This window comes from Equus przewalskii, chromosome 31, assembly GCF_037783145.1.
Source record: "Equus przewalskii isolate Varuska chromosome 31, EquPr2, whole genome shotgun sequence".
Classification (NCBI taxonomy): Eukaryota; Metazoa; Chordata; class Mammalia; order Perissodactyla; family Equidae; genus Equus; species Equus przewalskii.
The window spans coordinates 13,141,062-13,168,787 of record NC_091861.1 but is presented as its reverse complement, the minus strand read 5'-3'; the positions used below and the strand labels follow the sequence as shown (position 1 = coordinate 13,168,787).

General features: G+C 37.6%; 1 long non-coding RNA gene across 1 annotated transcript; it reads left to right on the top strand.

Moving 5' to 3' along the window:
* On the top strand, positions 1–27,480 carry LOC139080676 (uncharacterized). The gene is made up of 3 exons (XR_011535376.1): positions 1–165; positions 12,281–12,371; positions 26,142–27,480. It is a non-coding gene; the product is annotated as an uncharacterized lncRNA (long non-coding RNA).
* The last annotated feature ends 246 nt before the right edge of the window (positions 27,481–27,726 follow it).

The following is a 27,726-nucleotide window of genomic DNA, read 5'->3' as shown; positions in this document are numbered from 1 at the left end:
ATGAGAGTTCTTTATGATATGCTGAAGAGGAGTGTAAGGTAAATAATAAAGTAATCAAGAAGTAGACAAGAGACACCCAGCTAGACTCTCCTTCCTTCTGGAGCCTGCCTCAGGGACAGCCATGAAGCATTTGGACAATGGAGAGAAAGCAAGTGAAGCTGGAAGGTAAGTGAAAGATAACGGGTAGCCCTGGGGCCGATACTCCAAAGAAGCTGAAAATCTCTGCTAATTTATCACGTGGTCTATGCCATCCATTTCTGCACGTAGCCCAAACCCATTACCAGTTCAACTCCTTCCCCCAACACACATTTCCTCCCTCTGCATCCCGCCTTAAACAGAATAGGATGAGCAGGGTACTACGCATTTTACTAAGGCATCTGAATTTATTCAATTCCACACTTTGCTCAGGTGAAGGGTTTGGGGTCTTGTGCACTGCTCATAGCTGGGGGTTTGGTTGGGTTGCTCGGTTATCATTGTATGTTCTCCATTAACAGCTAGACACTGTTTTCCTTGGCCAAAGCGGCCAAGATTTATTCTTTGACTCAGGGACTCTGAGGCACTGTGTATAATGTTTCATGGGTATTGGCTCTTAATGCACTGCTACTGAGGACTGAGGGAAACAAAACGTAAGACTCTCCTGCCCAGTCCAGCTTCATTGGAGGAGGCGGAATTCCCTAGTGAGCGCTGCCACCCTGCTGATTCAACTGCCACTCAGACTGCCATCAGAGGTTACTGGCTTCAGGCTGGAAGTTACAGGAAACCTTTCGGTCTCTACTTGGTTATTTATAGAGAAGTTTATGGGATTCTTCCACAACTTGAAGGAGGAAAATCAAACAAATGTCACCTCCTATTATCGTGGCAGCTAAGTTCCACTCTGAAAATAGAAGCTGGAACCTTAACCCATTAACTAGTAAACCAATCCACTGGTGTGTTTATATTTTAGCAACACTTTTACGTTTAAAAAAAACTTCTTTCCTATTTCACCCCTGTAGAGAATTTTCCCTGATCAAGCCCACCCTCATTTGCACCCTTTGATATCTCTTTGCTAATGTTTTAATAATGGACTTCAAGTGTTCAGAATTGGATTATTCATAATGCTTTCCCACCTTCCTTTATTCCTTCCCTCCTTCTGTTCCTTCCTCCCATCTTCCTTTCCTCCCTCCCTTCCTCTACCTTACTCTCCCCCTCTCCCTCCCTTCGTTCTTTTCTATCTTTCACAAACACTAATCTAAAACTTATTATGTGCCATGCACTCTTATAAGAATTCTAATCCTTAGAAAAACTCTAAGGGTAAGAACTGTTATTAATCCCACTTCACAGATGAGAAGACAATTTATGATACACTGTCATCACTGGTCTATGCATGACTCTATTTTATTTCTTTATTTACTCATTTTTGTTTATTTGCTTATGACTTTGTTAGTAGTAAAAACCACCCAACCCGAGAATTAGATCATGAACAATACTTACATCTACCTGTGTGATCCTCCCCGTCCCATTACTTGCTTCATTGCTCTAACATGCCGCATTTTGTGTTTTTAGTATTTTCTTGCTTATTTGTAAAAATAATCTTAGCACATGTCTATGTTTGGTCAAAAAATTTTATTGCTTAGTTTTAATAATGTTTGAACGTTATGAAGAATATCATGCTGTGGTCATTTGAGAAGTTACTATCACTTGGTGTCACTTATCACATGAAGCTATGGTTCACTCATTTTCACTGGCATACTATATTCCAGGGTATACCACAATTTATTTCTTTGTTTCCCTATTGATAGTCATTTATTATCTGCCCTTGCTATTATAAACAGTGCTATTCTGACTATTTTCGTATGTTTCTTGGGGTGCACAAATGTAAAAATTTTCCTTGGCAGATGCCTAGAAAATTATTGAGCCATAGAGTTTGCGAATGTTCACCTTTAAATGATAATGCCAAGTAGCTTTCCAAAGTGATTGACCAATTTACACCAGCAATATATAAGAAATTTGGTTGATCCATATACTCTCCCCCTTTTGGTATAGCTTTAATTCTTGCTGATAAATTGAGCATAAAATGGTATCTGTTATAGTCTTAATTTGCAATTATATATCTCAATTTGCTGATCTGTATTGCTATAAAGAGGCTGGACATCCTTCCATATGTTTTTAGCTATATATTTCTCTCCTTCTGTGAAATATCTATTCCTATATTTTGGTCTTTCATTCTTTTAATCTTTTTTCTATTGAGCTGTTTGACCTTTCCATAGTATTTTATAGGAGTTTTTACATATTCTTGATACTAAACTTTTGCCAGTCATATACATTGCAAATGATTTTCTCTTGGTTTTTAACTTGCATTTTCACCTTCTGTAAGAATTCTTCTGATGAATAGAATTTCTTAATTAAAAAGAGTCAAAGTCATAAATCTTTTCTTTTATAGTTTGCACTTTTTGCGCCTGTTGAAGAAATCCTTCCCTACCCCAAAGTCGGAAAGATATCCACCTATATTTTTCTACTGAGTGTTTTAACGTTTGCTTTTGACATTTAAGTCCCTAATCCATCTGGAGTTGATTTTTTGGGTAGGGTGTCAGGGTGGGATCCAAATTCATTTTTTTCCAAATGGACAACCAATTTTTCCAGCTCCTTTTATTGAATAATCCCTCTTTTCTCCACTGAAATGCCAGGCCACCTCTGTTCTCATTAAACTTCCCCATATGCATGGATCTATTTTTGGGTTCTATTCTATGCCACTGGTTCATATGTCTACACCTGCAGTGTGTATTTTGGTAAGAACACAGGACTTAGAGTCAAAAGATCTAGTCACTTATAACCGAGGGCATTTGAACAGACCATCTGACTATTCTCCTCAGTTTTCTCATTTGTAACACATGAATAACAATTCCTACCTCATCAGGATAACATGAAGATTAAAGAGACATCTGTGAAACTGTTTTATAATCTATAAAATTCTATAAAGTACTCTATATTGTTATTTGTTTTATAAATATTCTCAAGTGTTTCTTTTTCCTTCTTTTATTTATTTATTTATTTTTGTCTTTTAGAAATCTTTTGGTTGTTAGTAACAGAAAACCTGACTTACCCTGGCTTTAAAAATAAAATTTAATGGCCCATGTAACATAAATATCCCGGCGGTAGGGCCGGCCTTAGGTGACACTTTAAACAACGACTCTTGAGAGAGTCCACAGAAACATTTTTCCATCTCTTCTCCCTGATTCCTGCAGTGTCACCTTCATTTTGAGACCTTATGGTGGCTGTCAGCAGCTTTTGGGGCTGCATGCGTCCTTATTCACATTCAGCCTTGAAACAGCTTCCCTCCAGGTGGCTTCTGAAAAAGAGAGAGGAAACTTCTTCCCCAGACATCCCAGGCAAAGACCTCGGTCTCAGGTCTCATGGGCCTCATCTGGGGCATGTGCTCTGTCCTGATCCAAGCACTGGGTGGAGAAGCTGGGATGTGAGGGTGAGGCTCCCTTTCTCCAAAGCATAGGAACTGCATGCTGGGCAATTAAAAATCTGGTTACTGTTACTAAAAGGAAGCAGAGAATGAATAGTTGGGCAAGGGAGACATCCATAGCAAATAATCACTACATTTTAATTTTAATTTTTTAATACAAAATAGCACATATATATGGCCACAGATCAAGTAGTGAAGAAGAGCTCAGAGTGAAAAACAACAGTTGCCTTTCTTACCAAGCCCACTCACTCCCAGAAAGACATTCTTTAACCCCATCTGTACTGGATCCTCCTGATGACTGCTGTCCCAACTCTAAACAGTATTTCAGACCTCTGTTTCTTTATGAAATCAGGCTTTATACATTTATACCTTCTACAATTTATCCTTTTTACAATACATTTGTACTTCTCCATCCTTATTACTCACTCATTTCAAAGTTTGATAGTAATGTTATGATTTTTAAATATTTTACTGTTTACCTTTGCAATTTTAAATAATGTATCTCTTTCTTTTTCCATCAATTTCAATTAGTATCTCAACTTTCTTCTCTGAAGAATTTTAGCCACCTTTTCCCTCTCCTCCAGTCACCCCCTCCTCCTTTCACTTCCTCTTTCTGTCCAGATGCGTTTTGAATTTTGCATTGTCAAGATTGTGAACACTCGTTTTCTGTCCTTCAACAATCAATAGGTCTTTTCTGCTCTGTGCATATTACGAGTGGAATTTGCAAAACTTGTTCACCATCTGCCCACGTTTTGTGCTGGAATAATATTCCTTTTCCTGTGCATCCAACATTACTTAAAGTAGACCCCTCCACCACTCAAAGTAAAACATTCCTAGCAGCAAGTTAAATAGAATCCATTTTATTATATTTTTTCAATTGTGCTTTTAATTTGTGTATTATTAGGATGATGACTTTCTAAAACGGATTTCATTTTTCTTAGAATTTCTAATTATGTTTGTTTTCTGTTTTTGTCCCTTCATTCATAGCTTCTATTACATGGAATCCTGCCCACCTCCACTCCCAAGAAACCCCCTTTCGTGGGTTTCTTGGTCCACCTACACCAGCCAGCATGTTTTCTCTCCAGGCCTGCTATATAGTGGTCATTTAGGGACTCCCCTTCTCTTCTATCCTGCGTTGGATCCACTATCCTCTGAATCTCATGCCTTTCATTTCTTGTATCTTTCCTCCTATTGCTTGACCAAAGTCATGACTTCAGCTAACTTCCTAAAAGAAATCATTAAAAGGTAAATATTGCCCTTCCTTGCTTTCAGAAAGTGTCTTTATTCTGTTCTTACACCTGATGGATGTGATGGCTCAGAACTTTGAGGGCACATGCTTCATTTTCTTATAACATTCAGTTACTTATGAGAAGTTCAATATCAATCTGATCCTTATCCCTTTACACATGGCCTGTTTTCCCTTCCCAGAAGATTTTTATGAACATTTCCTTATCCTTGATACACTATAATTTAATCAGAATATTTCATGTTGTTTCATTTAAATTCATCTTGCTTAGAAGCTGGTGAGCCCCTTTAATCTGAATATTCTGGAAAATCTCTTGTGACATTTAAAAAAATAATCCCCTCCTCCTATTTTCTCCATTCTTTTTTTTAGGTGTCATATATCATTCATTTGGGACCACCTGAATTGGTCTCATGATTTTGTTTGTTTGCCATAATTTTTATTTTGTTTAGCCATACATACAATAAAGTGAACTAATCTTCTGTGTCTATACGTGTATACACTTGCATAACCACCACCTGGATGGAGATATGAAATGCTTCCAGCATCTCGGAAATCAATACCCTCATAACTCAAGGTATCATCAGTTAACTTTGCCTGTTCTTGAACTCTGTATAAATGGAATCATACAGCATATACTCTTGTTTGTCTGGTTTCTTTCACTCAACATGTCTGTGAGTTTCATCCGTGTGATTTGGAATATCAACAGTGGTTCTTTTTTAATTGCTGTAGAATATTGCACAATTTACTTATTAGTATTCCTGTTAATGAACATATAGGTTGTTTCTAGTTTGAGGCTCTTATGAAAAATGCAAATGTGAACATTCTTGTACGTGTCTTTTGATGGACATATGTACTAACTCCTCTTAGGTATATAGCTAGAAAAGAAATGGATGGGTCACTATATTTAACTTTATAAGAAACTGTCAAACTTTGTCCCAAAGTGGCTGTACCAACGTACACTCCCAGCAGCAACATATGAGAATACCAGTCACTCCACAACCTCACCAAAACATGTCACTGTCAGTCTTTTTATTTTTGGCCATTCTGGTGGGTGTAAAATGGTATTTCATTATGGTTTTCATTTGCATTTTTCTGATGAGTAATGATATTGAGCACTTTTTCATATGCTTGTGGTCCTTTGGATATCTCCTTTATAAAATGTCTGCTCAAATGTTTTGTCCATGTTAAAATTGAGTTACATGCATTTTCTTATTGATTTATAAGAGATTTTATATATGCTAGACACAGTTTTTAGATATGTATATTGCGAATATCTTATTGCATTCTGTGGCTTGCCTTTTAACTCTCTTAATGGTGTTCTTGTATGAACAGAAGTTTTTAATTTTAAAGAAATCCAAGCTCTCAATTTTTTCATTTATGGTTAGTACTTTTTGTGTCCTATTTAAGAAATCTTACCCTACCCCCAAGTTTACGAAGATATTCTCCTATATAACCTATAGTTTCATCAAAAAGATTTATTTTTTTACCTTTCAATTTAGGTTTATAATTCATTACTAACTAATTTTTCTGTGTAATTTGAGACAAGAGTAGAGGCTCATTTTTTTTCCCATAGAAACATCCCATTGCTTCAGCACTATTTTATTGAAAAGGCACTCTCTCCACTGAATTGCAGTACCACTTTTGTTGTAAATCAAGATATTCTATATGTGTGAGTCTCTTTCAAGTCTCTCTATTCTGTTTCATTTATCTACTTGTCTAGCTTTGCATCAATACTACAGTGCATTAATTACTGTTTTTACTATGAATCTTAAAATTTAATAAGTTAAATGCTGCAATATATTTTCTCAAAGATTTGCACCTCGGCTAACAACTGTTAGGAATCTTCTTTTTCTTTTTTTTTCTTCTTCTTCTCCCCAAAGCCCCCCCAGCAGATAGTTGTATATTCTAGTGGTGAGTGCCTCTGGCTGTGCTATGTGGGACTCCGCCTCAGCATTGCCTGATGGGCAGTGCCATATCCACACCCAGGATCCAAACCGGCAAAAATCCTGGGCTGCAGAAGTGGAGCATGTGAACTTAACCACTTGGCCACAGGGCTGGCCCCTGCAATTTTTTCCTTTTATTTTTTTTTCCAAAATTGTCTTGGTGATTCTAGGTCTTTAATATTTCCACATATATTTTAGAGCCAGCTCGTCGATTTCCGTAAAAAGTCTTGCTGTTATTTGTTTGGGATTGCATTAACTCTCCAGTTAAATTTGAGTAGACTTGAGGTTGTAACAAAACAGAATTCCCAATCCATGAATATGGTATAGCTCTATATCGATCTCCAATTATTTTAGGCATATTTATTTTCTCTCATAAATGTTTTATGATTTGGTCTTGCAAAATTTGCATTAGATTTATTGCTAGATATTTGATAATTTTTACTGCTACTGAAAATGGTATTTTAAAATTCATTTCCCATTTATTTCTCTCATGTATAGAAGCACTTGAATTTTGTATATTGACCATGTGTCCAGTGTTCATGCTAGCTTCATTTTTTATTCCTAATATTTCTTTGTAGATTATTTTGGATTTTCTATATTCCCAATTCTTTCATCTGTGAGTAGCAATGGTCTTTTACGTTTCTTTATATTTTTCTTGTGCTTTCTCTTTTTTCTGCCTCTTTTGCGTATGTACTGGGTAATTTCCTTAACTTTACTTTTCATGAACTTTTAGCTCTTAATTCTGTGATTCATATTACTAATCTTTAAGAGCTCTTTCTTGTACTCTGATTTTTTTAGAGTATCTTGTACTTGTTTTGTGGATGTAATACTATTTCAAATTACTCAAATTGTATATATGTTTGTTTTTTTAAAAAAAAAATCAGCTCCTGAGCTAACATCTGTTGCCAATCTTCTTCTTTTATTTTTTCTCCTTCTCCCTGAAGCCCCCCAGTACATAGTTGTGTATTCTAGGTGTAGATCCTTCTCACTCTGCTATGTGGGATGCCGCCTCAGTGTGGCCTGATGAGCGGTGCTAGGTCCATGCCCAGGATCTGACCTGGCAAAACCCTGGGCCACCAAAGCAGAGTATATAAACTTAACCACTTGGCCACAGGGCTGGCCCTTCAAATTATATTATTTTTATGTTGTTTTTGTTCCCTGAATGATTTCTTTTTTCCTCTATGATAGGGTTTCCTGTTTTGTTTTTTTTTTTCAATCTTTCTCGTTTATTCCATTTGTTCTCATATACCTATTGATCCTTTCTTGTCCACTCATATTTAAGAAATAACTGCTTAGCTAGTAAGAATTTCCTCTGCTCTTATGTCTCTTTTGCCTTCAATCTCTCTCTTCAATAAGAGTATGCCTGACTACCCAGCGTGAGATAGAGCAGAACATGCAGCTGATCAACTTTCCTTTGCAAAAGTGAAGAGGGAACATTCTTAGACTATTTTTCCCTTTCTCTCATAAGAATGTAAGGAGAAGGACTTAAATCTGTGATGTCAATATCTACACTAGGCATTTGCCTAAATGCTTATTCCATTTCTTTAGAGAAGAAGCCTCCATGTTTGGGTAAGAAATGACAGCCTCACTGCCTGTGCCAGGTCAGGGAGGTTGGGAACAACTATTTAGAGTCTGATCCTACAAACATACGTATTGTCACTTCTCTGAAGCTCCTTTGGAGCATATTCTGAGCAGCGGCTTTTTCATGCACTATTTCCCTCAAAATGTGCCTATCCACTGTTCTTTCATAGGTGTGTTTATTACCTAGTAATCTCTACTCTCCCTATCTGCCTCATTTGCTTTGCTTTTTGTATATACAAGTATATTTGTGTAGATGTATATATGCATATATAATATGTGCAATTTTATATATATATAATTACATATACACAAGAATATATATGATATGCAGATTTTATATGTTTGTGTGAGAATACATATATATAATAGTTTTTATTGGGATCTTGAGAAGAACATAAGTCTGCTTTCTTGAACGAGATACTTAATTTTTTCTCATACTACCTAGTCAACTTACAAATTTAAACTTCTTAAAATTAAAATATTAGTTTTTGTAAATTTTATTGAATTATGTCATTGGTGGGAGGCAATTCTCCATCGATCTCTCATGTTGTTGCAGATCTTACCTGACAGCCTTTTGTTCAGGGCTCTCTTTTCAAAGATGTTTGTATAGTGAACAGCCTTGGAAAATAGAGATGGCATATTCTTCTGGAGCAGAAGACAGGCCTGTTTGCTGTCCAAAAAAATAAAAGTAATACCTATTTCCAGGACAAAGGTTGCAACAGTTTACTAACAACCATTATAAAAGACTGGGATTTCCTAAACTCAGTTCCTGAGTTGTGATGCTAACCTCCAAGTGTATAGCATTCACCTGGACTGGTCTGTGTCTCCCTGTGGGGCTTCAAGGGCAAGGTAAATCACAGGGACATGAAGTTCTATGTCCGCTATGTCATGAATAATAGAGTCTTTTGTCTCTGACCCAAGAGTATTGTGTCTTCTGCCATAACCCATGAAATTATGGCAGGTTAATTTGTTAGCTTGCAAATAGAGTAAAATTTCAAAACTATACATGGGATAAAGAAGAAATCTAAAAAAGTGATTTCAAACTAATCGAGATACCAAGATTTATTAAAATATAAGTTGAAGTCATTTATTCCACCTTCTAAAATTTGATTGCTGTCACTATATTTGGCCATGAGAGTTTATGATGTTCATTTTTAATTTCATTTACAGTCATTTTAGAGGGGATTCTAGAGGGATTAGAACTAAAGTACTCAATCTACTATACTGAACTAAAATCCTACATAAATTCTTTAAAGTTAGTATATTAAACAACAGAGAAACAGAAATTAAATCTATTTAAAAAATTATCTTGGGGTGTTGGAGCTGAAAATGTGCACAGAGAAAGGCTTCTTTTGCAAAGCTCCAATGCTTTTGTCACTTGCACATATTTAGTCTATATGTTGATGCTAAGATTAGTTTAAGATTTTAATATATGGGAATAAAGTCATTGGAAGCATAGGGACAATACAAAGCAAAAAGACTAAATGTGCTATAAAAGGGTTGTGTCTGAGTAGAGGGAATAATTTTGGGTGATATTTCCCTATATGCATAGTTTTTGATCATAAAAATATTACAAACTTAATTTTGTAGAGTGTAGGATAGTGGAGAAGAATGAATCATAAAAACAAAATCAATCTGAGATCAAAAATTTATCTAAACCAATATCTAGGGAATATATAGTGGCTAATTCGGGGAAAGGCCAGTGTCCTGCACCATCTTGTCCCCTAGCATGTAAATGAAAATTTGTATTTCTAATATTGACCTAAAGGCTCTAAAACTTCTCAGACAGCAAAGAAAGATGCAGCTAGGTTTACTACATGGGACTTTGCTAAGGGCATTTTATAAGGATTATTTAAAAGCGTTGAAATAAGAATGATTTTCTGACTAACCTGCAATTAACCATAACATTAACTTACCCCAATTGTTCCAGTCCCTTAAAATTCTGTGCAATTACAATCTTCCCAGTGTCTCACTCTCACCTCCCTAGGATTCTTTGCCAGTGTGTTATTCTATATTTTAAAATACCAAAATACAGTCCAGTGATTCAAAGCTGAAGAAGACAACTCAACTTCTCTCTATGCTTTAAGTAACACTATGATGTCTGGCTCTTTGGGAATCTGGTTAGAGACATGTCCCAGTATCCTGAGTATATTGAGTTACTGTGGCCCAAGGAAGTGATATTAATTTATGGTTCCAAAAGCACCAGTAATATTCTTGGTTATCTCTGTCTCAGTCAAGACCTAGAATGTGAGCAGCTGTTTACAAGACACGACAGAGGACACAGAAGAAAACAAGATCGATCTTTGAGAAGGTTACCACTCAGAAGGTAACCAGATAAGAGAAGAAGGTCTCTCAGAAGAGAGGCCAGATATAAACATAGCAAACCATAAAAGATCGTGTTAACAAGTTGTGTTAGGACTTTCATGTGGGATGAACTGTGCGGGAAGGTGAAGAGTAAATGTTCAAGGGAATCAGAAAATACAGTCATAAATTTGAATTACATCCATATTTTTATACCACTATAATAAAGTCCTCAGCTTGAGACCAAAAGAGATTCAGATGTGTCTGAGGACATCTGGCAAAAGGGCAGTGTCAGCCTCTGAAAATCTATTTGCGTGAAGACTGAGAAATCTTCTGGGAGAGACTGGTCCTGAAGGAGGGAGGATCCAGCGTGACACAGTGACTCAGTAAAAAGACCTTAGTCATTGGATGAGGAAGCTGATTTTGGATACAGCAAATCTGAGATTTATCCCCAACTTAACCCCAATTGGGCTTAGTCTGAGAATTATGGAAAGCAAGCAGTTCTAAGTAAATGCTGAAATAGTTGTTTTACTTTGTGACATACGCAACTCTGCTTTGGGATCCCCTCTAGCAGAACCAAAGAGAAAGGGAAACTTTTTCCCCACTGCTTTTCCATAGGTCATCACACAGGGGTGGCATCCTAAGGACACTAGCATGGTGCCCGGCAGAGTCAGAACTTTGTCTCCCATGCCTTGTCAGTAGTCTGAACGTGGTTATTCAAGAGGAAAGGCCATGCTTTTGCATCAGTAACAGAGACCGGGTACCCAGCAGTGGAATAAAGGTAGCTTCTGAGACAGGCTTTTATATCCAGCTCGGCATCAACAGCCACCAGTAGGAGACTGCTGAACTAGCAGAACCACAAGTGAAATGCCAAGCCTGGCAGAGCAGAAATGTACCTGTCATGTCTAGTAAAGCAGCAACAAGCTCCACCTAAAAAGTGCTGTGCCAAGTACCATGAGACCTGACTTATTTGTGGCCATGTGAGACTACAGGGCAAGACTCATTGCAGGGCAAGAATTTCTGGAGACCTAGGAGACCTATGTCAGCATAAAAAGGCATGAGATAATGGCATTTAGGTCTTTAATATTAGCATACTTCATAGCTATCTACAAGAAGGAGAGGTCATGAGAAATCTAGGCTACACAATTAGTTATTTCTCAAAGTAGGAAAAATTGCCTTTAGCTGTGATGTTCAAGATTAGGTTTGTAACAAAGCCAAAACTGCCATAAAGCATATATAAAGAAATAGAGTCTAAACGGCCTAGGATGATTATCTATTCTGTAAAAACTTTAAGGAATTACAATCTTAAGATGTTACAATGGTAGAAATCAAGTAGACCAACCCTCTGATGTTCAAATATGAAAGCAAGGCCCAGGAGAAAGAAAGCCAACCACTGTCTGGTGGTGGAACAGGCAGTAGAACAGAAATCTTCTGACTTCCAGTCCAGGGCTCTTTGAATGACACCATAAGGACTCAGGGAAACCAACTGAGAAATAATAAACTTGAGCTTGTGATTCCTAGAAAGTGTCAGCAAATTGCCTATAGCCATTCTGTACAAATAAAAACCAAGCTGGGAATTTGTTTAAGAACTGTCAAAATGCTCTCTCCTTGAATGTGAATGTGTTTATATGTATTTCTGTCAGTTTGGAAATGTACATTCCTGAATTGATTTATGATATAACTCCTTAAAAATTAGAAGCAACATTAGAATTAGCTTCAGAAGAGAAAATGGTTGCAGAATTTTTTATTTTCTCTTAGGAATGGATGAAGAAAACATGACGGGAAATGAAGAAAGGAGGAATGCAAGCAAAAACAAGAACAGGAATGAGGAATAAAAATATGAGAATAAGTAAGTAGAGGAGAAAAAGCCAAATGAGAAGTCTGGAGTCTCCACATGAATGAGATGGGTGGGTAGAACTCTATCAAGAGTATATTGAACGTGAAGTTCGTCTGTTTTAACTGGTGTAATTTACTTGACATAAGTGACAGACCGAAACGGAAATAATAATCATCTGTCAAACAATCAGTTTGACTGTTTCTTGACTGTCCTGGCTATTGTTTTCTTTTTTTAACTTAACCTGCCTGTTTCCTTGACCAGTCAAGTCAGAACAGACACCCAATTTGTACATGTCAACACGGGCTCTCTCTTGAGTCAGTGGCTCAGAGTCTGAGTCACTGCCCTGAGAAGCTCAGATCCCAGCTTTTCTCCTCTTCTAAATTAGAATGGGATGGCCTCTGTTTATACTTTCATTAAATAGAACCACATGATTACAACCTTTCCACTGGGGGGGTTAGCAGAGAATTTATTAGCATGAGCCAGTATCCTTGACTGCATGGCTGCTTTACCTGTGAGCCATCCAGTGGCTGAGACACACTTTTGATTTGCTATTTTTCCTCATGAGATATGGTTTAGAGGGTTACTTCTAGGGGCTTCTAGGGCTTGAGTCTATGTATTGAAGGGAGAGAAAAAGATATGAGTATTTCTTTTACTTGACTCAGCTGTCTCTGTTCCTCCTATGTTATCAGAGATTTTTCATTTGAAGCCCAAAGTTTCTCTTTCACTTGTCCTGGGAAAAAATAATGGACAGATTCCTGGGAAGCCATAGTGGCTTATTAATCTGAGATCTTTTATTACATGTGATAATCTAACTGGAATTTTCTTAAGGGTCTCTTTTTTTTATTTAAAAGGTCCTATCCCCTTTGAATTCTTCTATATCCTTTGAGAGCCAGCCTCTGTCATGACCTCCTTGATCCCCACCCTCAACCCCATCTGAAAATCCACATACTCTTTGGAATTAATCTTTCCCTTCTCTGTGTCCTTACCACTTGACTTCTGCATTTCCCGCTGTGTATCATGTCATGTCAAACAAATGTGATGGTTCCATGATGATAGGAACTGTATTTTAATCTAACAGCATAATGAATATTTGTTAAATTAAACTGAATTGCAGAAGGCTAAGGGGGAGGCCTGAAGAAGAGATAGGGAGAAGAGTAAGACAAGGTCATTGGTAGTTGAAGGGAATGTAGAGAGAGAAAGAAGATGGGACGAGATTATTTGGCAATATTATAGGAGAGGATACAGCGTGATGGGAGGTACTTGCAGGAAAGACAAAAGGATGCTCAGAAGGTGGATGACTAGGATGAAGACAGAAGAGGAAGAGGTCAGAAGTGAGTAAAGTGCTGCAGTCATAGTAAATGCCATAACTGATATCCTTGATGGTATCTCCCTCCTTGTGGGAAGAGAAGGAAGAGTAGGAGAGCAGGGAAGGGCAATCATCCCACCCCAGGATATCTGTTCTTCCCCCTTTCTCCAGGCAGTCCACCTTGTTTCTCAGGGTCTCCAGCCTCAGCCATGCCTTGCTGGTTCTATACCCAGACTGCATGCAAGAGGTTCAAGCCTGTTCTTATCCCATAGCTCCGCCACCAGGTTCTGAGATGAAATTCTCTGAGTCTATTTCTCCTTTTAAATATAGACAAAACATAATTGTTCTTAGATTACGAAAATATACAATTAACATATAAGTGTGGCCTTATAGTTCACCCGTGTCTTAGTGAAAATATAGATATATAGAATGGATACAGGAGTGTCTTTTGACTTGTTATTCCCCTTCTCTTATGAACAACTAATGAAATTTATTATGAAATCTTAAAAAGGGTGTTAAATCTTTGATAAATTGAGGAGACGTTGTACTGCTCAGAAGCGACAGGTGTTGACAATGAAACCAACAGGCCAAGCAAGAAACCTTAGGGTCCTAGGAAGAAAATATAGGGGTGACAGAGAGCAGCCTGGACCAAGCAATAATCTTTGAGTATTTATATGGGACAGAAGGTCCTCCATCCTAAGGTCCCATCCTGCCAGCCCCTTGGTCTCGTCCCTCAGTAGCCTCTGTTCCTACTGCTTCATTGTCTCCAAATCTCCCAACATCTTCCCCAAAAATGGGAACCATATAGAGGAATTTGAATAGATGGCAGTCCCTGACATCCCCTGATGGCAAAGTTTAGGGAGGAAACAGGGGAAAACTGTAGTTCTGTTATTTCAGGGGAAGTTGAAATACAGTAGTTGTCAAATGGCTTCATATAGGTTATCTTATTTGATCTTGCAATAACAACCCAGTGAGAGATAAAAAACAACTTTTTACCTGCCCTCCTCCCCACTATTAAGTTAAAGAAATTTAGGGCTAAAAGATTTCTGGGAATTGTCCGAGGTCACACAATTGGCGTGAGTACAGCCTAGTCTTCTGTCACCAAAGGTAGTGTTAGTTTCACCACCCCTCCCTCCTTCTTGGTTCACCCATAATGGTTCTATGCTATTAAGATGAGAACTATTTATTGGGTACATTATGGGTCAAACAGACTTCTGTGAACTGAGCTGACCTGGGAAACTAACCATTACGCCTGACTTTATTTCATTGGAAAAATTTGGTCTGGATTCTAAACAACTGATTTACATACAATATTTTAGTACACAGCTCATTCTAAATTGGGGACTGCCTGTACTAAGCTTCTAGCTTCTAAGGATAGAAAGATAGTCCTTTTTATTTTTCCTGTTCTGCTTTTGGAAACTACCAACAAGGGTGCCAATTAGCACCAGATGAGACAGGGACTGTGTGATGTGGAACTCCGACCACTGGGAACTGGAACGAGTCCACTAATGTATTAAGCAATCGAAGAGCCAGAAGTTGGGCAGGATTTGAGTTTGGCACAATGTAAAGTTCTGATCTGTAAAGGCCCAACTTTATACACAGAATCTGTCCCTTCTCTACTCATCGCCTATGAGGAACGGCAAGGGAACCTGGAATTTGAAACTCTGGTACCCTTGAGGATACATAAACATTTAGGTGCATACTATCTTTTTCTCTGAATCTTTCTCCACTTTGAACTTGAATTAATCTTCACAGAATAATAGTAGAGGTGTAAATGCCTGTTGTCCTGGAAACTGGATTTTTAAGTATATAGTTCTTACTTAGCTGTCTTTACATTTCTGAACATCTTGATTTTTGAAATTATAACTTTGCATATGTACAAAGTCAGGAGTGGCATTGAAGTATCAGTTAGCTAACCTAAATTTAAAGGTCATGCAAATTGAATTGGCATATGTTTACTGAAAACATAGATAAGTGAAGCAACATAGGAATTCCTATTGATATTATCCAGAGAAGTGTCCATTCTTTTCCTCACCTAGCTAGTTGTGTGCCTCTGGTGCCAATGAATAGACTACAGCACAGTCCATTTGGCTTGCTGAGTTCTGTTACTTACCACTCACTACATAGTTCATCAGCTTTCCCAGGCAGTGATCTAAGTCACCTTGGAGACAGCTGAACACAAGACAACTTGAACACAGTTTTGCCTCAGCCTGATACAAACCTGCATTTAATAGAAATGATCTTAGTTAAGCTTCATCCATAAAATTAGTGGGTTGGATTTGAGCAATTTATCCCGACTTTTTTCTCATTATGGTACACATAGAAAATGATACTATTTGTAGAGCTCACTGGGCTAAAGAGAGCAGACAACTCATGTCCAGAGGAAAACAACTGTGAGCTGGATGTACTGCAGGCCCTGCCCAGCCAACCCAATGGCTGATGGAATTAATATCTCAGCTCACCTGGAGCCCATAGGTAGTGTACCAGTGTGTTGATGCCTACCACGGGGCACATCAGTTTGGCAGCTCTGGAGTAAGGGATATTTACAGATGCCTTGGAGATTCCATGACTACTTTTTAGCATAACTTCACTGGACTTAACCACTGGTTTGCGATTTGGGCACCGTGGCCCAAAGCCTTCTAGAACATAACTGATCCCAGAATCTGATTCTCTTGGTTAACATCACTGATAAGATACCTAATGCTGGGGTGACCAACTGCCCCAGTTTGACAAGGATTGACAGGTTTCCCATGACATGAGACTTTCAGTGCTAAAACTAGGACAGTCCTAGGCAAACCACAAACAATTGGTTCTCTACCTACTGTGTATTAAAATATTCTGTTAAAGAACCAAAGAAAAAACGAGACATAGTTTCTGCTTTCATGGGCTCAAGTGTTTGTTGCGGTCTTCCCAGGTCATTGGAACCAGAGGCAGCAGCCCCATGAGCTGGTCATTGAATCCAGGTCTATGGTTTATTCCTTTCTGGAGTTGTTTTTGCCAGTTCAAAGAGGAAATAGTGGGCTGAAATCAAGTGGCATGACTGAATGACTAGTGTTAAGCAAATGATTCGTGCGAAGGCTTTATTGGAAACATTCAGACTTATAACAATAGTAGTTCTGACATGATTACCTCTTCCCTGAGAAACTCATAAACATGGCCTCTAGGCTATACTACTTTTCAGCAGCTGCTGGCCCTTTAATTTAATTATAAGCTACAAGTAAGCTTCTTAAAGAGGCAATGTGCGTACCAAACAGTGTCCAGAGGACGCTCTGTTCACAAAATTTAAGACAGTCAGCACTATTGGAATTACATGTTCTAATATGAGATGGATGGACTGGTGTGGGAGAAATAAGAGCCACCACCCCCCTTCTCCCCCACTCAGACTTAAACCAAAATTGTTTTTGAGGTTCAAAAATATTCACACGACAGCTTTCTATGTTTGGCTGGTGCAGGCTAAACTGCAATGCCAAAAAAATGGTTTCTTCTATCTTTTATGCTAATGTGGATATCAGAGGACTTAAGAGATTCCACAGCCCTGGCTCTCCACGCTCCTGCAGAGCTACTGTGTGTATTTCATTTTTGACATCTATCACACGCGTATGATGTGCACAGAAGCAGGCTTTGCCCTAAAAGAATGAGAAATGAGTAAGATGAAATCCTTCCCTCAATGCACACATACCTTGAGGGAAAAGCCACCTAAGCAAGCAACTTTCACCCAAGTCAGAATAAAATCAATACAATAGAAATGTGAAAATAGGAAGAAGGAAAGAAGTGGCATTTGAGCCGATAGCATTTGCCAGGGTAGGGTTCATTCACCATGTCAGTGAGAAGGGTTCTAGAAACAAACCATAGGAAGTCTTTTCTCTTGCAATAGCCCATCAAAATTAGCATGCCCTTGCTTTCCTGACAGCCATATCACATATAAGCTCCCTTTTTTGAATGGTCATTGAGCTTGAAGTCAGATAGACTTGAGTTTGAATTCCATCTCTGCCGTGTGTTACCTATGTGACTCTGGGCCAATTATTTAGCTTCTCTAAGTCTATTCCTGCACTATAAAAGGGAATGAATAACAAAACACAGTTTTATTAATGTAGAAAGGTAAAATGAGATAATATATGCAAGAGTGCCTTATACAGATCTTATACAAATTAGGATATATATCTATATCCTATAAATATATAGATAGAGAGAGAGATTGAGTTCTCAGGGTCGCCTACATTTTCCCTTCTGGTTTCTTATGAGACTCACTGTGTATACTCCAAACTTAAAAGTTTTTGTAGTGAGATGACTTGTACTGACAGCCTGGTGTGTAAAAGCTCCCATTTCTTTTATTATTAGGGAAACCAATAAATGCATTGAAAACTTAGAGCTCGTCAAATCAGTGCCATTGTTTCAGTACAAATGTCTTGTTATGTGGGAGATGTGGAGTTAAAGATGAGTGGAAAGGGTGCTGGAAAAAGAAAGGGAGAAGACATATTTAAGTATGCAGACAGCCCAAAAATCTAAAAAGGCGAAGTATGAATCTTATTCCAGAAGACTAAGTCTTCAGAATTAAACAGAAGCGATCACAGTTTTAATGCTCAAAATTCCAGTGAAAACCAGTAACTATTCCTCTTTTACACGTCTTTTATACTATCTTTGGGTTCTGAGTTTTTGGTCTGATGGAAACAGAATGTTCAGTGGACATACCAAGCACCATTTAATATGACACAACTTTATCTGGTGGAGAAACTGTTGTAGGGCATTGCAATGTGGCTTTTGCAACATGTGCAACATTTTGGCACATGATACAGATATGGTTGCAATAATTTTTTCCTCTCCTGAACGTATTCCAGAAACTTATTTGAAAATCTATTATGGGCAGAACTGGACAATGGTTCAGGGCTAGCAAGTGGGATATGATATCTGTAAAAGTCAAGTCTCTACTCCCTCCTCCTTTACCCATCGTTTCCACTGCTTAATTTCTTTTCCATTAGTAATATTTTTTTCCGAATACCTATTTCAGCTTTTCTTCCTCAATAAATATCCATCTTTAGCAAGGACAAAAAACCACACTCTTATTAAAACTGCAAAGACAATATTATGTTTTCCCTTTTAGACTCAAATATGGAGAGAAGCCATAGAATAAGTAGATCTGGGTAAAGGAAGAAAGAGGCGCAGAGCGACAAAAGAAAGGAGAAGAGCCAGCATCATCTCCATCCCCTCCTTTATTGACCCACATTCCATTTTCTCCTTCAAGTCTCTGGCCAGTTACAAATCCATTGAGGGAAGTTGCTATGCTTTCTACCTGATTTCCATTGCATTGGAAGGAGGCCAGTGCCCAAGACACATTTCAGTGTGTGACTTAGAAACTTCAGGGGTTGAGAAATCCCTCCGAATGATATTGGTAGATAAGTAACAAATCACATTTCCATCAAGTCTTTTTTTTAAGTATCCACATCAATTTCCTTGTGCTGAATGAGTCAAATACTTACAACTCTGGTTCTGTCATACTTGGCAGAGTAACACTACATTTATTGATTTTTTTTTATGGTTGAGAAGAATTCTATGATCTTCAGCATATTTGCCTTGTTCTGTTACTGGTTCCATCTCTTTGGGATTTTTCTCTAAATTATCACAGTGTCCATTGTCGTCAGTTTAAGTGGTGGTTATAGTAGGTCTATTATTTTTATGAAATGCTTAAATTCCTTTTAAAAAACCTTTAAGGACTTAACTAATGAATTCAACAAATGTGTGTAAAGGGTAACCTGCATCTATTAATTCATTTGTTTATTCATTTATATGACAATATTTATTGAGCTCCTACTATGTACACTTTTATAGACTTTGGGAATACAACAATGAAAAAGAGAAAAGAAAAAAAGGACAATCCTTCCAATTATGAATTTTATAATCTGCTGTGATAAGACAGACAATAGACATAATAAATAATTGGATTATATAGCATTTCAAAAGTGGTTAAGTGCTATAGAGAAAAACGGCTTAGAATAAAAGAGATGGGAGGTGCTGGATAGAGTGCTATTTTAAATAGCATAATCATGAGTATCTGAGAAGGTGATATTAAGCCCTGAACAAAGGGAGTAAAGGAGTAAGCCAAATGACTATCCAAAGGAATACTACCCCAGGCAAACTCTGAGGTGGGAGCATGCAGTGTGCTAGTTACAAAATGTGGTCCTTGACTTTATGTGGCAACTTGATTGGGCTAAGGGATACCCAGATAACTGCTTACACATTATTTCTAAGTGTGTCTGTGAGAGCGTTTCTGGAAGAGATTGGCATGTAAATCAGTAGACTGAGTAAAGATCACCTTCACCAATGTGGGTGGGCATCATACAACCTGTTGATGGCCTGAATAAAAAAAGCAGAGGAAGGGTGAATTTGCTTTCTGCTTGAGCTGGGACATCCATCTTTTCCTGCCCTCACACACTGATGCTTCTGGTTCTCGAGCCTTGGACTCAGACCAGGACTTACACCATCGCCTCTCCTGGTTCTCTGGCCAACTGGGACTAAATTATATCGCCAGCTTTTCTGGGTCTTCAGCTTGCATGTGGCAGATCTTGGGACTTCTTGGCCTCCGTAACCATGTGAGCCGATTTCTATTTCCTATAATAAATCTTTCTCTCTCTCTCTGAATATATATATACTATTGATTCTGTTCCTCTGGAGAACTCTAACTAATACACAAGATAATACCAGCCAGACTGGCCAACCATATTATTTCAGGCTATATGGAGAGTCAGAGACACAATTTTCCCATAGCATTTGAAAATCAAACTAATAAGACATGTTCCAATAAAATGCTACTCTATTTCTTTCATGTTAGGCTCAGAAAAATTTTATGCTAAGTGAAATCAGTTTTCCTTCTGTTTCGATTTATCAATTGGTATGCACAAAACACCATAACAATATGACGACAGAGTGTTATCATTATTCAAAATCAGGTTATTAGTTTTTGTAAGATAATGAATATACACACAGAAACACAGATGTTTGCTTTTGGAAAAAGTAAACGTTGGAATATATTCTATAAACATTGTGTAAGTTATGATATAGAGTTACATTTTATAGGCAATTTTATTGGTCTTCTATCCATCAGCCAAAAGTCTCAGGTGCTTAGGTTGGTGGAAAAATAAGCTACTGTCTGTAGAATTTTCAATAAAACAGTCAAAAAAAGAGGTTGATGTTAAAGAAAAACTGACATAAAAAATAATATTATTTTAGAGACTCCATGATTTTTTCCTTTTTATATTATGCACATTAGACCAATTTATAAGTTTATTTCTCTCAAAGCATTTAGATTTTTCCAAAATATCAATTTGGTCTTCAAAGTGAGTTTAAATTAATATCTAATAAAAATATACTTTAAACTCTTGAAATTGCTAATTATTTTTTAATCACGTCTTTTTTCGACATTTTGCTTCTCTGCATGAAAAACCTCAAAAAAGACATTAACAATGGTAGAAAGTGATTCTTGAGTCACCAGCAGAAGGAAAATTTACATTTTCAAAGGGGACTGTAGGTAAAACTGATATAGTCATGTTTTTCCAAAACAAAGTAGGAGAATTAATTGCAAATAATTAAATTGGGTTTCTAGGCTAAATGATAACTTTTAAGAGCTGACATCTGATCACTGAGCTCACCTATCCAAATAAGCGTCGTATTAGTTGGTCTGTTTTTCTTTCATTATATTTGAAGCTAGGAAAATCTAGATGGAATAACCAGCCTCTCACTGACAACTTTGTTTTTTTCCACTGCAAATGAGCTAATGTTCTGTACTCTTTCTTTCTGTGTTTAAACAAAACTCTAAATAAGTTCTTCTACAATTTACACACACATATCCATACACACCCAACCCAAGAGTAGATAAAGTTAAACTTAAGTAACCTCCTTAGCTGGGAGTCAACTCACAGGTCACCCCCTTCATCTCCCACACTGTTGTCACACCAAGGCTCGAAGACCTCCATCATGACCTGTGGAATCTTCTCGTGCCTCCCCTCCATCAAATTTATCCCTCTGAGTACCATGTTCTTTAAGTTCCACTAGGTAGCTGGCTCATGTGCTGAAGGTAACCCATATAAATGTGACATTATCATGTTGCTTCTGACATGGCGATCGTCACTAGGGCTTCTCTGAGATAATTGCCGCAGTGAAGCAGGAAGAGCATGATATCAGAAAGAAGAGTGTGTTGACTGAACCAGTAAAATCTTAGCGAGAGAGAGGACCAAAAAGACAAGTGAACATCAACAGGAAACACTCTCATTGACTTAGACCAAATACACTAGATGCTGAAGAACCTTTTGGTTTCAAAGAGGACTGGAGAAACTAAGGCTGATAGGTACTTATTTTAGTTAACTAGTTAATACAAACTTGTGAAAATGTTAGGCCAACAAAGGATTAGTCTTCTTCCACCTCAGTCCCCAGGTCCCATCAACAGAAAGGAGTACTGTTAAGCATAACAGTACTTATACCTATAGAATGTAGGTATTCTATGCCTATACAGAAAGGATATCTGTGTATAAGACATCGATATGTGTTTGTATGTATATATAATACATAATATATAGAATAATATACATATATACTACACACAAGGTACAGAATTTGATATATAATTTACATATACAGATATATACATATAAATATTATATATCTGTGTATATATATGTGTTTGTACATATATATGAAGCACACTGACCCCACCCATTGCTGGTGTTATTCTAAACTGACTATCTCAGACTTTGAAAACCTTCTCCTTTGGATTATTCGATCCTCTGGATTGCATTTGGGGAAATGGTGCAGAGGGAAAGGATTCTAGGACCAGACCAAACACAGCAGTGGGATTTTCCCCCATGGAACGGGGATGGAGAAATTGATACTGAGAAAGCTTCAGGACACAGTACTTCTTTAGGGACAGAAAGCAAAGACATATGTCAGGGATGAGAAGAAGAGCTAACAACGGTGGCTCTTTATGGAAATCCTGGCCTTTGCTGATCTCCAAGCGGCTGAGGGTGCATACACATTATTACAGACAGTCATTCCAGAGCTCCAGGAGAAGAACAACAGCAAAGCAAGCAGCAACTGACAGTGTCTCTGGTCATGACTGTGAAGAACATGAAATACTGAGAGTCAGCTGCCAAATGAATGAACCTGGGAAAGAACTAAGACTATCCCCCGATTCCCTAAATAGACTAGAAGAAAGCTTCCAGCGGCTAGTACTTGGGATCTAGAAGGTGTACATGACTACTTAGTTTACAAATTGGGGTCCATTTAACATTATATTGTAAGATGTAGGGAGAATTCCTTTTTGCTTCTACATTCATTATTGGGCCTATAAATATGGTATGCTGCAGACAGCTCACATTGGCACATGAGAGCCACTTATTAAATTTTCAGAAATTTTATAAGCCAGCTGTTAAACATAGTCATTATGAAAAATTAAAGTGCATAAACCTTCAAATAAACAATTGCATTAAAAACAAAGATAATACATTTTCAAAATTCAACTCTTCCTAATTATTTTACTATTATCTATGCTCTCGAGTTTATTTACATCTGTTGTATCTGCATGATGGAAACAGTATGTGCTACTGCATATCTCTTCCCAACTTTGCTTTTAGTTGCATCACATTGGCACCTTGAAATCAGCTAAGGTGGGAGTATCCACACCACAAAAATTGGCCAACACTAAAAACCAGGGCTTGATTTGTTTTGTGGATTGTCTAGACCACTCATTCTCAACCAAGGTCAAGTTTGTCCTTCAAGTGCTCAACATTTGGCAATGTCTGAGGAAATTTTTGGTTGTTACACTGGTATCTGGTGGGTAGAGACCAGAGATGCTGCTAAACATCCTATAATTCACAGGGCAACCCCTCATAACAAAGAATTATTCAGCCCAAAATAACAATAGTGCTGAGGTAGAGAAACCTTAGTCTATATCTAGTAAAGCGATGTAGAAAATGTTAATAGTGTAGATTACATTTAAAGTTTCATGTCTGTACCTGTTACACTGGCCTATGTCTGCCGTCCCTCCCTGTCATCACATCAACTTCAGCCAGCCTCTGTTTCCAAAATTCCCCAGGCAAAAGGCAGGCATCAGTCCCTCTGTTCTCAAAAATTCCCAAACTTGAAAGAATCCACATCAAGCACTCTTGAATGATCTCTCACTGTGCTCCACTCTTGTTTCACAGCAATATCTGGCATATGACCCCCACGTTGCTCTTGCAGCCCCCTCGACTTTGCTTGGTGGAGACAGCAGCAGCAGCATTCACTTATTCTATGAATTATCTCCAGATGTAATCCTCCAATATATTTCCATCCTCCATTATATAGATTGGAATTAGCTAATGAGATGTTGGTCTCAGTGGCTTTGCTATCTCATGATGAATCTTAAAAGTTGTGTTTAGAATGTGCGTACTTAGAACTCATTGCTCTTGGCTTTGGGGCTTCGACTGAAACTTGAAATAGTTGGAAAAGTTCCAGTCCACATCCTATTATATACACTTAGAGTCTCACTGCAGAGCTGGAGAAAATAAGGCTCTGTTTATACAAAAACATTTAGCAAAACTAAAACAAATCTGCCATTACTGTGAAATATATGGTGGACGCCAACCAAGGCCTCTAAGGTTGTACAACTCAACCTGGGAGTGGTCACCTGCCTAAAACCAACCAAGGTTCCAAAAGGAGACTCTGGCTTTCAGTATTTGGACAGAAGGACCCTTTGCACATAGAAGACCCATAGAAAGAAGCCAACTAGGCACTATAGGTTGGGGTCACTCTCTGGACAATCAAGGTAAATAGATTCAGTGGTTACACCAGGCCAGCAAATCATCTCACTGAGTAAGAAATTCACACGATGACACATGCTGAGTTTGGATGACATATCCCATGTGGTTATCTCCCCTTGGCTTCTCCCATTGATCACTGTGGAGCCACAATCAGTTTCATGCGCTACCTCAGTCTGCACAGAGGTGGCAACATTAGCCAATGTTAGTTTTCTTTGAGGAAGCAAAATAAATGGTTATTTGCACAAACTTCTTAAAGTTCAACAAAAACAATGGTCAAGAAAGTAGAGAATAAAATGAGTGGATTTGAAAAATCCACGTTCAAGAAAGAAAGAAGTTCTGTGAGTCAACGATCTGAGAAAATGAAAACCATAACTAAACAAGTAAAGATGTTCTTTTTCCTTGTATCCAAAATGCAAGTAGTTTGTTGTTTTCTTTTCTAAAGCACTCCAAGAAGTAGCCTCTTGTAAGTGCTGACTTTAGAAAGAGATTTATTAGAGGTAGGAAAGCTCTAGTCAATGCCTTACCAAAGCAGTAAGCACAAGGAATTTACTTTCCATAACAATTTCCTTATATATATTTTTAAACACTTTAGTAAGAACATACACTCTAGAAATGTTTAATGGAAATGGGTGTAAGACCCTAATTAAAACAAGGAATAAAAAGTGTTGGTGAGGATGTAGAGAAAAGGGAACACTTGTGCAGTGTTGGTGGGAAGGTAAATTGGTGCATTCACTATGAAAATAGTACAGAGGTTCCTCAAAAAAATTAAAAATAGAACAACCATATGTTCCAGCAATCCCACTTCTGGGTATTTATCCAAAGGAAATGAAAACACCGACTCAAAAAATATCTATACCCACATGTTCATTGCAGCATTATTTATGATAGCCAAGACATGAAAACAACCTAAGTGTCCACAAATAGAAGAATGGATAAAGAAAATGTGAGATATATATATATATGTAATATATATATAATGGAATATTATGGAGTCATAAAAAAAGAATGAAATCTTTCCATTTGTGATAACACGGATGGACCTTTCACTTATCTGTGGAATCTAAAAAAGAAAAAGCTCAAACTTATAGATGCGAAGAATAGATTAGTGGTTGCCAGAGGCAGGGGCAGGTGGGAGGTGGGCAAAATGAATGAAGGGGGTCAAAAGATACAAACTTCCAGTTATAAAATAAAGAAGTGCTAGGGAAGTAATGTATGGCTTGGTGACTATAGTTAATAATACTGTATTACATATCTGAAAGTTGCTAAGAGAGTAGATCTTAAAAGTTTTCATTACAAGAAAAAAGCTTTGTGACTTTGTGTGCTGATGAACGTTAACTAGAATTATTGTGGTCACTATTTTGCAATATATACGTATATCAAACCATTATGTTATACCTCTGAAACTAATATAATATTATATGTCAATTATATCTCCATTTTTTAAAAAGACCCTCACTATAAGTTTGGAAACTTAAAAGATACCATATGTTGAAAACTAAAATATTATCAAAAACTGCCAGAGACATAGTGGAACTGTCTAATCACAAGTCATTATAACTTAAAAACTACTTTATTCATTGTTATGACAGCCAATAGGGATTCAAGGAACAGGCATATAAATCTCTTCTTTAATGGTGATTGCCAGACTTTTGCCTCCTTCTGTACAAATGTTTTTCTTGTTTTCATCTGAAGGTGTGAGAAAACTAGACCAACGAGTGGAAGAACAAGAAGTCATATTTAAAATTCATTTTTAAAAGTGGAATGAGTATGGAATATTATACAGTCATCAAAAGGAATGAAGTACTAACAGGTGCTACAACTCAGATGAACTACTAAGTGAAAGAAGCAACACAAAGGACTATATATTGTATGATTCCACGTACATGAAATATCCAGAATAGACAAACTCAGAGAAAGAATGCAGACTAGTTGCTGCCAGGGGCTAGGGAGAGGGTGGAATGGGGAGAAAGTGCTTGATGGGTAAAAGGTTTTATTTTGGAGTGATGGAAATGTTCTGGAACTAGATAGTGGTGCTTATTGCACAGCATTGTGAATGTACTAAGTGCCACAGAATTGCTCATTTTAAAACGGTTAATTTGGAAATAAAAAGGAAAACGAAAAAGGTGGAATAAGTAGCCTCAGGATTTTTGAGTTCTCCGTCCCTAAAGTTGTTTGCTCCGGCATAAACTGGAAGTTCACTCATTAGACATGCAGTGACAGCAGTAATCAAGATTGGAACAAAATGAACCAAAGTTCCTTCTAGCTTCAGACTATGATATTCTGTGATGATTTGACATGATTCCCAGAGCTCTCAGAATAAAGACAAAAATCTTTCATGTGACCCACAAGTCCTTCATGATCTAGGGAGACAGACGCCTGCCCACCCCCAGGCTCATCTGAGCCCCAGCTTCCCCTAGTTCTAACTGCACTACTTGCTTTCAGTCCCTCATACTCACCATCATCCCAGTTTTCTCTGTATCTTTACACGTTTCCACTCTGTAATACACCTTCGTCTCTTTTTTTAATTGCGGCGTAATCGACATATAACATTATATCAGTTTCAGGTATACAACATAATGATTTGATATACGTATATATTGCGAGCCCTCCCCTCTTTATCTGGTTAATTCCATTCATCCTCCAAGTATCATTCCTTCGGAGAAGACTTTTTTCTTTCATTACACCAAGACAAAGAGGTTCAAGGATAGTGGAACTGGGAGAGGAAAAGGGAATAAAGTAGGGAAACCACTGCAGAGGCAAAAAGGACAAGACTGATGGTATCAGGGGTTAAGATTCATTGAATTTTGCTGAAGGCAAAATTTCTTCTTTATTTAACTTATCATGATTTGCGTAATTTACCTAGTATAGTTTATATACTAGGCATTAAACTTTATTATATTCAACTCTAATGTCATTTCGTTGTCTGTCTGCATGCTGCTTAGAAACAAATCTTATCTTTCTATGCTACACTTACCTTCTCCAATGCCTTATGCGTGGTCAGCATTCTCTCTAAATAAATATGTATGGAATTAATGAAAGTTTCCTGTGGTTTGTTGTTTAAGTTTTCTAATATGTTAGCAGTCCCCAAATTTGTAAGACACTTAAAGGGCTGTGTATTATACCCCTTTGTATCTTTCCTTGTGCTTTGGAAAGTGCTAAGCATGCAATAGGGCTCAGGATATTTTTGAAGAAGAAATGAATGAGTGAGTGAATGATTTCAGCATAAATCTCCAGGAGAATTCAGAGTTGATCAAGTCGCCGTCAGTTTCTATGTGCA